This window comes from Crocodylus siamensis, chromosome 12, assembly GCF_052110815.1.
Source record: "Crocodylus siamensis isolate JL-2025a chromosome 12, ASM5211081v1, whole genome shotgun sequence".
In the NCBI taxonomy this organism is placed as follows: Eukaryota; Metazoa; Chordata; order Crocodylia; family Crocodylidae; genus Crocodylus; species Crocodylus siamensis.
Window position 1 is genome coordinate 14,896,587 of NC_143406.1, and position 12,765 is coordinate 14,909,351.

The following is a 12,765-nucleotide window of genomic DNA, read 5'->3' on the forward strand; positions in this document are numbered from 1 at the left end:
GAGCCTACTTATTTATTTTGTAGTAGCACGCAGAAGCTTTAACCAGGAACATGGTTCTGTGCTGGCAGATACTGCACTGAGGCTGAGAACTGAAGGTCCACTTAAATGAGTCCTGCTAATGAGTTCCAGGGTGGGAGTTAGCATGGGGAAGCAGAGTTTGGATAAATAAATAAAAGTAACACCTTTTCCCCCTGGAAACGTAGTGCAGTTTGTATACAAAAAACAATACAGATCAAACTTCTGAAGCTGACGTTAAAAATTCTGCTTTGGCAAGACATGAAACTGTTCCCCCAAAGCATGATGGACAAACAACAACATAAAATATCTGGCACAGCAGAAAGTGTTGTGCATGTCCACAGAAAATATTTATCTAAACTAAACTGTTCGACTTTGTCTATGTGGTTCTATAAACCAACTGCATAATGGCAAACAATTCAAATGAATTCCCACGAAGGAACCCTTCCACCACTTTGCACTGCCAAAAAGCATGTTGAGACAAGTAAAAGTGGTTAATCCATTTTTGGTATAAGCTGTTAACGAATGATGAAGAAAGCAAGCGGTTTCCAAATACAGCAGAGCAAAACATGTACAGCCTTACATACATCAGGAAAGGCAGCCATCCTCCTGACATCCATCTGGATCATGCATTGTCAAAAGTTACCCACCAGCCCAATACCCTATGTTGAAAACAAATACAGGTTTCCCGTGCTTTATTTTCTACATGCGTTCCTAGAAAATGGCACATAACTTGAATTCACATATAGGGAACCCACTTTACAATGTAACGAATAGAGATACCTTCCAAGACCTCTCTCTACTGTACTGACCCCCAGAGCCATTTCTATCTCTTTTACAAGACAATTTTGGTACTCACTGGCAGCAGATAGTACACACAAGCACAGGGTGGTGGGAAATGTTACCATAATGGGGATGGCAACTACAGAAACACATCACAGACAATGAGTGAGAAGCACAGATCCACACAGGATACTATATTTTGGTGCGCGTCATTCACACAATGCACAGCACAGAGCAGTTGACTGCGGGCTTCCACCACACTGATCACATAAGAATGAATTTACATCGCATATAATGAATTTTTGGTATAAAAAGGCTCATCGCATAAGAGCAAATTCACACATATAGAGCCCACATAAAACGAGGGAAACCCATAATGCTTTTAATGAAATACAGCACACATTACAGTGGGTAAAGGTAATGCTAAGGATATGGTACCTCACTAAGCCAAAAAGCATCCATAGTGGAAATGACGAAAGATGACCTGCTCATGTGTAGGGAAAACAAAACTACCTCTGCATTGTGAACATGGGAGACAATTTGGGAAAACATGGGTTTTTCCTACAGCAGGGGTAGGCAATGTTTTTTGGCTGGAGTGCCAAAAAACCCCACAATGTCTACCTTGGAAGGTGCTGGAGTGCCAGCGTGCCAGAAAAACAAAATGAGGGCGGGGGGGTTGGGTGCATGTGGCACTGCATAATAGTATATTTAATAATCATAAATGTTGCCTTTGTTGCTGTGTATTCCTTTTTTGTTGCGCATGTGGCAATGAGAGAGAAAAAAGGACAAATAAGAGAAAGAAAAAGGAGAGCAGAGAGAGAACCAGATACATGCACACAGAAAAGCAGAACACACCCAGAGCAGACACATGCACACACACATCCAGAACCAGACACATGCGTGCGCACACAAACACACAGGACCAGACAGAGGCAGACAAACATGCACAACCAGGTGTGTGGGCACACGGAGCTGGGCTCCTGGGCCACTGGACAAAGTCCGCTCCAGGGCACTTGTGCACCTGCCAGTAGGGAGCTAATGCCAGACCCCAGAGCAGATGTTTGCAGCCTCCCGGCTGCAGCCAGCCCAGGCTCTGGGTAGCTGCTGCCAGCCACGGCAGGGCTTGCAGCCACCCAACTACCTGCTGGGAGCAGCCCAGGCTTCGTGGCTAGCAGCAGCTGCCTAGAGCTCAGGCCGTCGGTGGTGTGCCAAGCAAAATGGCCTCACATGCTGGGGGTTGCTGACCCCTGCCGGGGTGATCTCCTTCCGGATCACGCAAGTGCAGAAACATATGAAAGGCTATTTTAAGTGAAAGCAGGGGTTCAGTAGGAAAAAAAACAGCTGGACCATCTTTTGTCCTTAGACACTCCTGCTACTTAAGATGGGGAGGGCATGTGGGGGGAAATGAAAAAATATTTACCCAGTTCAACTCCTGCTGCTTGCCAGCATGTCCATTAGCACAACAGTTCTCAACCTTTTGCGCCTTGTGTCCCACCAACCACTTTGTCAAAAAACCCTGGTCCCACCATGATAAAAGCAAAACCCCACTTTTCCCAAGAAGTGTATTTTTATGTTTACACGCATTTTAGTATTATTGTAATCACTACTGGAAATTTTCAAATGAGTTGAAGTCCCACCTATATGACCTTCGCAGCCCACCCCCACTGGTTGAGAAACTGCATTAGCAGACACTGCTCAGAGGAATGGCAAAGGCAGGTAAGGAGACTCAACAACTCCCAAGAGGAGGAGAAGGGATAAAATACCAGCTCTGCAGCAAGTGGTTAACTTCAGGGTCAAGATACAGGGTATGGGAAACATTCCTTTGAACAGCACTGGCAAAGCACCTCTCTTTCATATGCTTTGGTTAGATAAGGATTCTGTCCAGCATCAATCTGGCGCTTTTTATGCTCATATCAGAATCAATAAACCTTAATAAAGCAGGAAGTCCTGCAGTGAATTTGGGTTCTCCTCTGCCCTTAAAAGATCTCCCAATGTCCAGAGGAGCCGCAAGGGAGAAACACCTCATCTCATCTCCGTTAACCTTTCCAAGCCCAGCCTGACGGCAACAAAAGTCAGACAAGCTCAAGCCCCAGGTTAGTTCACAAAGGCCATGCCCTAAGGCACCCACATATTAGCACCAGCAGAATCGGAAAGACAGCAGAATCAGAAATGACAAGGGACTAGAAGATTTAATGTGTTTTCTCTATCTGCCACCCAAGCCCCAGTCACAATGTGACTGCTCCTGACAGTGTACTTCCTAGAGTGAAGTAGCATTTGTTTTGGTTTGTATAAAGTGTGGCAATCTGATATTCTGGGCACAGAGACAAATGTTAACAAAAATAAATACTTCCACTAGTAGTAATATCCAAGAGCCAGAAGAAAGCTCTCTGAAGCTGACTGTCTCAATGCTCCGCCCAACTCAGAAGAAGCCTAAGGGAACAAAACAGTGAATTTGCCCTTGGATTCTGATCCAGAGAAAATCCTTAGCAGGTCCACTGGAGTTCTAGGCTTAATGACAGGAACTTCCCTGTACCTGCTATGTCCCAAGAACGCAGCCAGGAATTCCAGGGGTTGGCTGCCTGGCACTACCATTGCAGTTTGTTAAATTAGTCTCAGCTCAGCTCTGCTGACATCTGCCCTTCATTATGCAGATGGCACCACTGAAACTCTGTGCTGGGGAGAGGAAGAGCAGAGGCTGCATTTTTCCTAGTCACATCCCTGAGCGCCGAGGAGTTGCAGCCAAGCTCAGCCCTGTCCTCTATGTCAGATCCTGAGGCTGTTAATAGTTTTCCTGAACCCATGGCTGTCAGGGCATGGTCCAAATGGAGCAGCTCCAGCAGGAGAAATAAAAGCTGCGTAATGCTCCGGCAGATGCAGTAACCACGTGCTCCACTGACTTCAGCTGTGCAGCTCAAAGGAGCCTGGCATCAGATCTTCCTGCTAATAGAATAAATTTGTCGCAAAGAGAAGCATCTACCAAGACATTAAGAAATGAAGGGATATGCTATGGAGTCCAGCTGCTGTAAGATCTTAAATGCTGTAAGCCCTTAAATGCTTTTTAAAAAAAATCTAGGGGCTAAATTCTGCTCTCTGTCACCCTTAGGTCCCTGTTAGAGTTCAGCTACCTCTGGGGGCCTGATTTTTGAGCACTGACACAAGGGGGAAGATCCTTCTTTCCCAGAATGTTGGGTCTGTGCAGGCCTACAAATTAGCTAGCCAAACCAGAAGTCAGGCTGGTGCATTTTTTCATAGTTGGTAGGGTCGAAAAGGACCTGAGCAGATCATAAAGTCCGACCCCCTGCCATGGCAGGAAAGAGTAGACCCCAGCAAGGTGTTTGTCTAGCCTTGCCTTAAAAACCCCTAGGGTAGGAGCCAGCACCACTACACGTGGAAGTTGGTTCCAGATCCTAGCCGCCCTGACTGTGAAGTAGCGCCTTCTAATGTCTGGTCTGAATCTATCCTCTGCCAGCTTATGACCGTTATTTCTAGTCACTCCTGGTAGTGCTTGGGGGAACAGGGACTCCCCCAGTGCCTGCTGATCCCCCCTGACTAGTTTGTAACAGGCCACTAGATCCCCCCTCAGCCTTCTCTTGTGCAGGATGAACAGGTTCAGGTCCCGCAGCCTGTCCTCATAGGGCCTGCCCTGCTGCCCCCGATCATGCGAGTGGCCCTCCTCTGGACCCTCTCCATGCTGTCCACATCCCTCCTGAAGTGCCGCGCACAGAATTGGATGCAGTACTCCAGCTGCGGCCTGACCAGTGCTGCATAGAGGGGGAGGATCACCTCCTTGGACCTGCTTGAGATGCATCTGTGGATGCATGACAAGGTGCGGTTGGCCTTCCTGACTGCATCCCCACGCTGCCGGCCCATGTTCATCTTGGCATCAATGATGACTCCAAGATCCTTTTCTGCCTCTGCACTGACGAGAAGGGAGTTCCCCAGCCTGTAGGTATGCTGCCGGTTCTTCCTCCCCAGGTGCAGCAACTTGCACATGTCAGTGTTGAAACCCATCCTATTCTCATCCACCCACGCCTGTAACCTGTCTAGGTCTGATAGCAGCCTATTCCTCCCTTCTAGCGTGCCCACATCCCCCCACATCTTAGCGTCATCAGCAAATTTGAACTGAGCCCTGGGGGACCCCACTGCCCACATCCCTCCAGGTCGAAAATGACCCATCCACTACCACTCCCTGGGTACAGCCCTCCAGCCAGTTGGCAACCCATTTGACTGTGTAGGTGTTGACGCCACAGTCCTCCAGTTTTTTAATGAGAATGGGGTGAGAGACAGTGTCGAAGGCCTTCCGAAAGTCCAGACAGACTACATCTACTCCTACCCCTGCATCTAAGGATTTGGTGACCTGGTCATAGAAGGCCACCAGGTTGGTCTGACAGGACCTGCTTCTAATGAACCTGTGTTGGTTGCCCCTAAGCATAATCTCCCCTGTTGGCCCCTCGTGGACATGTGCCAGGATAATTCTCTCAAAAAGCTTACCCATGATCGAGGTAAGACTAACTGGCCTATAGTTTCCTGGGTCCTCCTTCCTCCCTTTTTTGAAGATGGGAACCACAATGGCCCTCTTCCAGTCCTCTGGCACCACACCAGAGCACCACGAGTGCTCGTAAAGCCTTGCCAGGGGTCCCACAATGACCTCAGTTAATTCCCTCACCACTCTGGGATGGAGATCATCAGGATCAGCTGATTTAAATATGCCCAGTCCCTCCAGAAGTTCCCTGACTAGATCCTCACTGACCCTTGGCCTGGGTGGGCCTCCCCTGGGGCCTGATCCGGTCCCTGCTCAGGAAAATGGAGGTATATCTAGGTTCTTACAAGATGTAAGCAGGGTACAGGCTAAGGACTGACCAGGCCTAGAAAGAACTCTATACCTATTTCTAGCTATGGTCACTCCAGATGAGGGCTGGTACACACCAATAAGTCGCCTGGGGAAGCTGTGTTTGGTGCTGCCTATGCTAGATTTGCTGAAGACAAGCAGAGACCTCTGACTGGTGTGACTATCCAGATGCACACTTCACCAGGGCTGCAAGCCACTGACGGGTGTACAGATCAGCCTGGAACCAAGCAAAATTAAAATGTTCTCTAAAAAAGGCTGAGAGGTTTGTTGGACTTGAATCTCTAGTTTCTTCCAAGGCAGAAGGCAGCCTTTTGTTCCAGGGTGGATGGATATTCCTAATAGAGCACAAAGTAAAATTATGTTGTTTGAGTCCCTTGATTCAAAATGTCAAAAATCTGGCATCAAAGAACTTAAAAAGGGACAGTTGCGACTGTAGAATTCCCAGGCTTTGAAGTGGCAAAAGACAAGGCAACTACCATTTCAAAGTGCTCCCTCAAAACACAGTCACAGAGACACTCTATGTTTGCTGCTATATTACCATTACATAGATATCATCACCACGATAATTATGGACAATTACAGGTTAGGAGAAATTCCTTAAAACCAAGACTTAAAAGCTGTCTCTAGTCCAGGACGTTTCCTTGGAATTATTTTCCAGATGGGTCTTTAAAAACAGGCCTATCACTTTTCAAGGGGGTGGGGAAAAGTAGAAGAAAAGTTGAGGAAAGAATCAAGTTACACAATGGTCTTATGCTTGGTTCTACCCTATTATAACAGGGCCTGCTGCCCAGACAGCAACAGTTTTAGTTTGGATCTCAGAACCCAGCATTTGTGCTGCCCTGTACAACCAGCACCTCAAGCTTTATCTCCCTGCTCCCGATTTTGGCCCACCAGCCACCTATTCAGTACACCGATAGGCTGCCCATTACCTATCAGCTCAAACTATTGCCCTTAGGTTACCAAAGGCCAAAATCATCTTGTACCTAAACAAGTATAGGTCTACTAATGGGAGCTGTTGTGCCTGCTTATACCAGGGCTGAATTTGGTCTCCTTTAACTTCATGACACTTGTTTTATACGAAAACCCTGTGATTCTGCACTAAACCAAGTGTCAAGTCAACCACTGTCACGACAGCAGTTAGGCACCTTCTGGGTGCACCTCCATTACACCCATCACCATTTCTCTGGGCTGAGATTTTAGCTTCTCTGGTGGTGCCAGCCCATTACTTTTAATTGATTCCATCTGCAGCCAAGCTCATGGCCTCATCCAGGGGTGCTCCAAGGTTACCAAGATGATCACTGATGCATATCTGCTGTTAACAAACTCTGTATCCCAGTGCCAACAGCAGCTGAAGACCACAGTTGAGCTGCTGACAGCAACCTGCACTAATTTCATTTTACTCCAACAAAACTTGCATTTATACTTCTCTGGATCAGCTGGATGGGAGCCTACTGATGGCAGCCTACTTACAGAGCTTATAGCCAAAAGGCACCATCAAGATCACCTATCAGCTGACCTACTGCAGAACATGCTGAAGATGCCATTTAGCAGTTCCACCATCCAGACCATTTGAAAAAGCTTCATTGCCACAGAGTGAATTTCAGACTCCAGATCTTTAGCTTAGACCCACATTTTTTGAGTGCCCAGAGGCTGGGGGCAGAGGGGAATGACAAAAGGCTGCAGTCAAAAAGTGAGTAAGGACACAGCTGACTGTTAAAAATATAGGCTTTGTGGAGAAAGCTGTGCAAGGGAGCTCATTAATAAAAAAACTCCAACAAAACAGGGGAATAAAAAGGGCAGCAGTAAAATTTTGTCTATGTACCAGAGTGGCCAATTACAGTGGAGGGAAGAGAGAAGGGGAGAGGAGTGATGTAGTGCGGTATGCCTGGTGGACATACCAGACCTATGGGTGTCTATACATGTGCTCTGGAGTGTGTGCACGTGTTGGAGGGGGGGCTTCAACTAATTAGCATGCTCCAGCAGACTTGCAGCAGACTCGATTAATCAAGTTTGCTCCAAGGTCCATCACATAAATAGGTGCCCTATGTCACAGAATGCTTGGTACCTACATGTAACACTGACGCATTTCACAGTGAACTGGTTTAAAAGAATACTTGATTTTTCTAGGCGTACTTTTTAACTCTTCCAAGCAGCTCTAAAATGACTTAACAGACTATGCTTGTCTGCTTCAGGTTTCAACTGTATCTAAACTGGTCTAAGTGTTACATAGGCCCATAACCTCACATATCGATAGCTCTTGATTGTTCGTTCATACCTACTCAGACAGGCTTCTGGGACCAACGCCCATATATTATACCTCTGATTTAGAAAAGACAGACCTAGGTTAAAATGCTAAAAGGAGTCAGCCAGTGAAGTGAGTTACATATTCTATTCATAAAGACGATATGAGAATTCCCTGTAAGAACTATTAAAGTGCAAGAAAGGGAAAATATTAAGGATTTTCATTTTTATCACCTACACTCAGAACAGAGACCATCTTCAAAGCTCTGCTTGAAACTGTCTTACACTCTACTCAGGAGGAGAGTTTTGATGCTGTTAAACATCAGAAGATGCATCTTGATTGACTGTTCATGGTTTGACTTCATTCTCTGCACCTCTGTGTAGTAACTGCTCTGGCTAATCCTACCATTTTTTATTCAACAGTCTCTGCTCTGATGAGATTAAGAGAAAATGGAAATGTATTCATTTTCTTCAAGCCTCCCCACAACCCCAAAAAAGAGATTTCCAGCTCAAGCTGATTTCTAATATTGTCAGTCAAAAATATGATCGTGGTGCCAAAAGCAACTCCTCTACAGCATGTCTACACAGATCCCAGTACCAGACTGAACTATTACAATGTGGATGCCGCTAGAGATCACTTTAAAAAAAAAATCAGCTAGTAAAGAGTAAAGATTCTGATGCGATTTGTGGCACTTCCTATGGTAAGGGCATAATGATGATTAAAAATTAGCTTTTTTCAGTTCTAAGCAGTGCTGGATTTAACCCATCACAGCTTTTAATGATTTGAATCCTGGGCACTCTCCCATTAAACCACAGCAATTGAGATCAACTGGGACAGTCAGGTTCAGAGTTCCTAGATTTGATCATTCCTAGGATCTGAGGAGAAGAGTACAACCCTTAGGTTGGAAACAAGTTCCTGCTGCTCGTCTGACTGAGGCTGAATTCACTGAGTGCCAGGATGCATTGCAAAACCTCTCCAGGCTTCAAGCAAGGATGACTGGGAAGGCTGGGCAGAGAGAGCTTGTGTTTGTATGGGCAAAGAGTGCTTAGTGTTTCAAAAGCATTCTTTCATCATGATAAAAACGTAAGAGTGCCAAAATGGGTTAAGCCAATGGTACATCTACTCCAGTGTCTGTGTACGGGTCTATTCAAGACACGATTCTGCAGATTTCACAAAAAACACCAAATATGAGATTTCCACAAAATCAATTTACAAAAAAAGTGTATAGTTCATATAATATGCTGTTTTAGACTGTCCTACTGCTTATTGCAATACAAAGGCAATTGACTTGCATCTAAAATTATGCAATGATATCATTACAATCACAGACCACGTGATTGAGAGTTTCTGGCTTCTTGCATTGGTGTAGACTAAGTGAAGGTGCCAGTCACTAAGGTAGAGTGAAATGATTATTCAGCAACATATTTTAAGAAGTTAAATACAGTAGTTTGAAGTATGAAAATGACTGAAAGTAAATCATATAAAGCTAAATACATTTCAGCTTAGGACTGTGCAACACAGTTCCCTGTAGGAATCTTACATTCAGGTGGTGGTAAATTGTTTCATTCATCTTGCAACAGGACTTTAGATGCATCAAGAAAAAACACCATTGAATGCCATTTAGAGTCTGAATTGCATATACAACTAAAGACTTCTGCAGAGGCTGTAGGTCAGAACAAATAAATGACAGCGTCCTCAATTTTTAGAAGAACCACTAAAAGCAATTTAACAAGAAGAGAAGCTACATTTGAGTTAGTGGAGGCATTCACTGCTGCCAGTATACCTTTGGAAAAAAATGATAACCTGAAACTAAGGGAGTTCTTAAAAAAAAACAACCCAAAAAAACACATACCAAATGCTGGCAGTTTTCCATGTACAGTCAAACTTTGCCAGGATTATGTAGCAAAAGTAACTGCTTTCACGTTCAGTCTACAAATTCTGCATTGGCAGAGTGATTCAATTTCAATTGTAGCAGACAAAACAACAAACGCACAAAATAACTATATACTCCGCATTTTATTTATACCCGAGAACTGGAAAGACCACAGCCTGTCTGTTTTCCAAATACAGCCGGCCCAGATCACCTCATGTCTGTAAATTTTTCAACTGTAGCACAAGCTGTAGTGAAGGCTGTTGTAAACTACGGTTTAGAATTTAACAAGATCTCAGCATTTCTCTCTGGTAATGCTGTGTATATGTGCAAAGCTTTTTCTGATGTGCTCCATGGAATGATGCCCAATGCAATTCATGTTACCTGAAAAGCACACATTCTTTCTTTTGTAAGTGATATCTGGTGCACATGTTTTCCTGATGTGGATAGACTAGCTTCCTATTTTAAAAAAGCATTCAAACATTGTTCAGGCCATAGATTTCGATATAGGGAGTCCATCACCAATCAAAGAGAAGATCTAAATGCAACTGTGTGACTTCCACCAGAACCAGCGATTACAAGGTGGAAATTGTGGTTTAATGCAGATTACCATGCAAAGAATATTAAGTACTAACAGCAATGTGTGTGCAACGAGCTTGAAATCACACTTGGCACACAGTATATGCTTAAACTACGTAAACTCTTAAAACAGGGCGACATTGAAAATCGAGTTAAGTTTGTGGCTGAAAACGTGATCTGGTTCATGGAGCTTCTAGCATGGTTTGAAAGTCTGCAGGTTTTGATTCACAAAGCACAAAACAAACTGATGGATGTAATAAATTGTGTTGATGACATGGCATCACAATAAATTTTAGACTGTCAAACTGAAAACCAATGCAGACAAGAACTGTTCCAGGCAATAGCTAGGAAGTTAAATCAGTACCATAAATACGATCAGTCACTACCACCTCAATTTAAATAACCGGCTGCCTACTTTTTTAGTGCTGTTCACATTTTTTACCCAAATCAGGTGCCTTTTTTGAGTTTTGACCCTCAGCTAATTAAATCAATCTCTGGATGGCAGAAAGAGCAGGGCAATGAATAGTCTGCTTACATGTATGTTGTCAAAGAATGACAGATGCCTCCAAATGTAACTGAGTTTTGAGATTTTATTTCTGATCAGCTTGCATATCTCTACATCTTGGCAAAACACTGCTTTACAATTCCAACCAACTTAAGTGGATGCAAAACATGCAATATCAGTGTAAGGACAATTCTTCACACTAGAGACAGAGGATGTCAGCTGCTACCACTGCTGGATATAGCATGTTAGCATTTAACAACTAAAATTAATTGCTTTTATTAAGAGAAGCATAAATTAGTATTTCTCAAGTTTTTGTACAACTCTACATATAATTTATTTTGTTGTACAACTTGTATGGGCACATCCAGGAAATATCCATGGAATTTACTATTTGCACCATGACCAACCCATGAAAATTGTTTAGTTTCTTTGTGATTTAAGTAGACCCCAAGTCCTGTGGCAAGAGTGGAGACTTTAGAGCAGGGGTGACCAACCTGCTGCATGCATGCTACAAGTAGCATGGGCAGCTTCTTCTTTAAAGGGAGAGCACTGAACCACGTACATCTCAAGAATCATTTTGCAATGTGTTTTTCACTGACTTCCAATGTGCCTAAACTCTTGAGGTAGGTATATTGTTTAGGGGGAAAAAAAGAGTAAATACCCAGTCAATTTAATTACAAAATCAAGTATTTCATTCCTACGAGCAGCACTGCTGGAGCAAATACCAAGAAGTAAAGCGAGTTAGAATCCAATCTGCCTCATACCTTGTCAGCATAACTATTACCTAAGATCAGATGCGTTGCTGGTAATGCAAGAAGCAGAAAGTATGTAAAAGGGCATGGACAGTCCCAGAGTGAGCTTGTGATAGCACCAGCTCAGACAAGGCCTTTGCCTTGTTAATACATTAGATCTACAATTCCTGTAAATAAGCCTGGGCACAGTCACGTCAGCTTAAAGTCTTTTTCAGAGTATAACCCATATTTCCAGATCAGCACGGACAATAAAATGCCTTGTGTTCTATGGTACTCCCAGTTTCTTTTCAGTCCTCTGCATAGATATGTTCTCTCCATGGTAGTGTTCCTGGTTCAATGACCTTAAAGTTGACTGCCAACTTGGTTACTGCAGTCTGACAGAGGCAGGCCAGTGAGTTCTATCTTAATGAGAATAAAGCCTGGCAGAGGCCCTCACCCCTTTCCTTTGCTTGGCTTTGGAAAAGCCTGCTGCAACAACTCCCCTCCCCCCTGGCAAACACACACACTCTCAGCAAGGCCTTGGAGATTTTTATCATATACACTTTCAATTTCAGGCTTCCTATTGGATTTCTTTTGTGCATGCAAGAGTCCTTAAAGGAGCCTGAGAAAGCACTGGCATCATAAACTATGGTACCAGGAGGCAGATAAGAGAATACAAATAGTATAACTGAATTTTTATGTCATGAAATCTTAATAGCTTCTCCAGCAATGGATAAGAAAGCTGAAGTGTATACAGGCATACCTCATTTTATTGCGCTTCGCTTTATTGCGCTTTGCAGATATTGCGTTTTTTACAAATTGAAGGTTTGTGGCAACCCGGCGTCGAGCAAGTCTATTGGCACCATTTTTCCATTGGCGCCATTTTTCCAAAAGCGTTTGCTCACTTCGTGTCTCTGTGTCACATTTCGGTAATTCTCGCAATATTTCAAACTTTTTCATTATTATTATATTTGTTATGGTGATCTTTGATGTTACTATTGTAATTGTTTTGGGGCGCCACGAACCGCACCCATATAAGACGGCGAACTTAAATCGATAAATGTTGTGTGTGTTCTGACTGCTCCACCGACCAGCCATTCCCCCATCTCTCTCCCTCTCCTCGGGCCTCCCTATTCCCTGAGACACAACAATATTGAAATTAGGCCAATTAATAACCCTACAATGGCCTCT

The 12,765-nt window shown here is 44.0% G+C and overlaps 1 protein-coding gene and 1 pseudogene across 4 annotated transcripts in view; one reads left to right on the forward strand and one right to left on the reverse strand.

Moving 5' to 3' along the window:
* Nucleotides 1-12,765, reverse strand: part of MEGF6 (multiple EGF like domains 6) — a 328,842-nt gene that overhangs the window by 299,426 nt on the left and 16,651 nt on the right. The gene's annotated exons all lie outside the window — the stretch shown is intronic.
* LOC149854682 (uncharacterized) lies at nucleotides 8,566-11,106 on the forward strand (annotated as a pseudogene).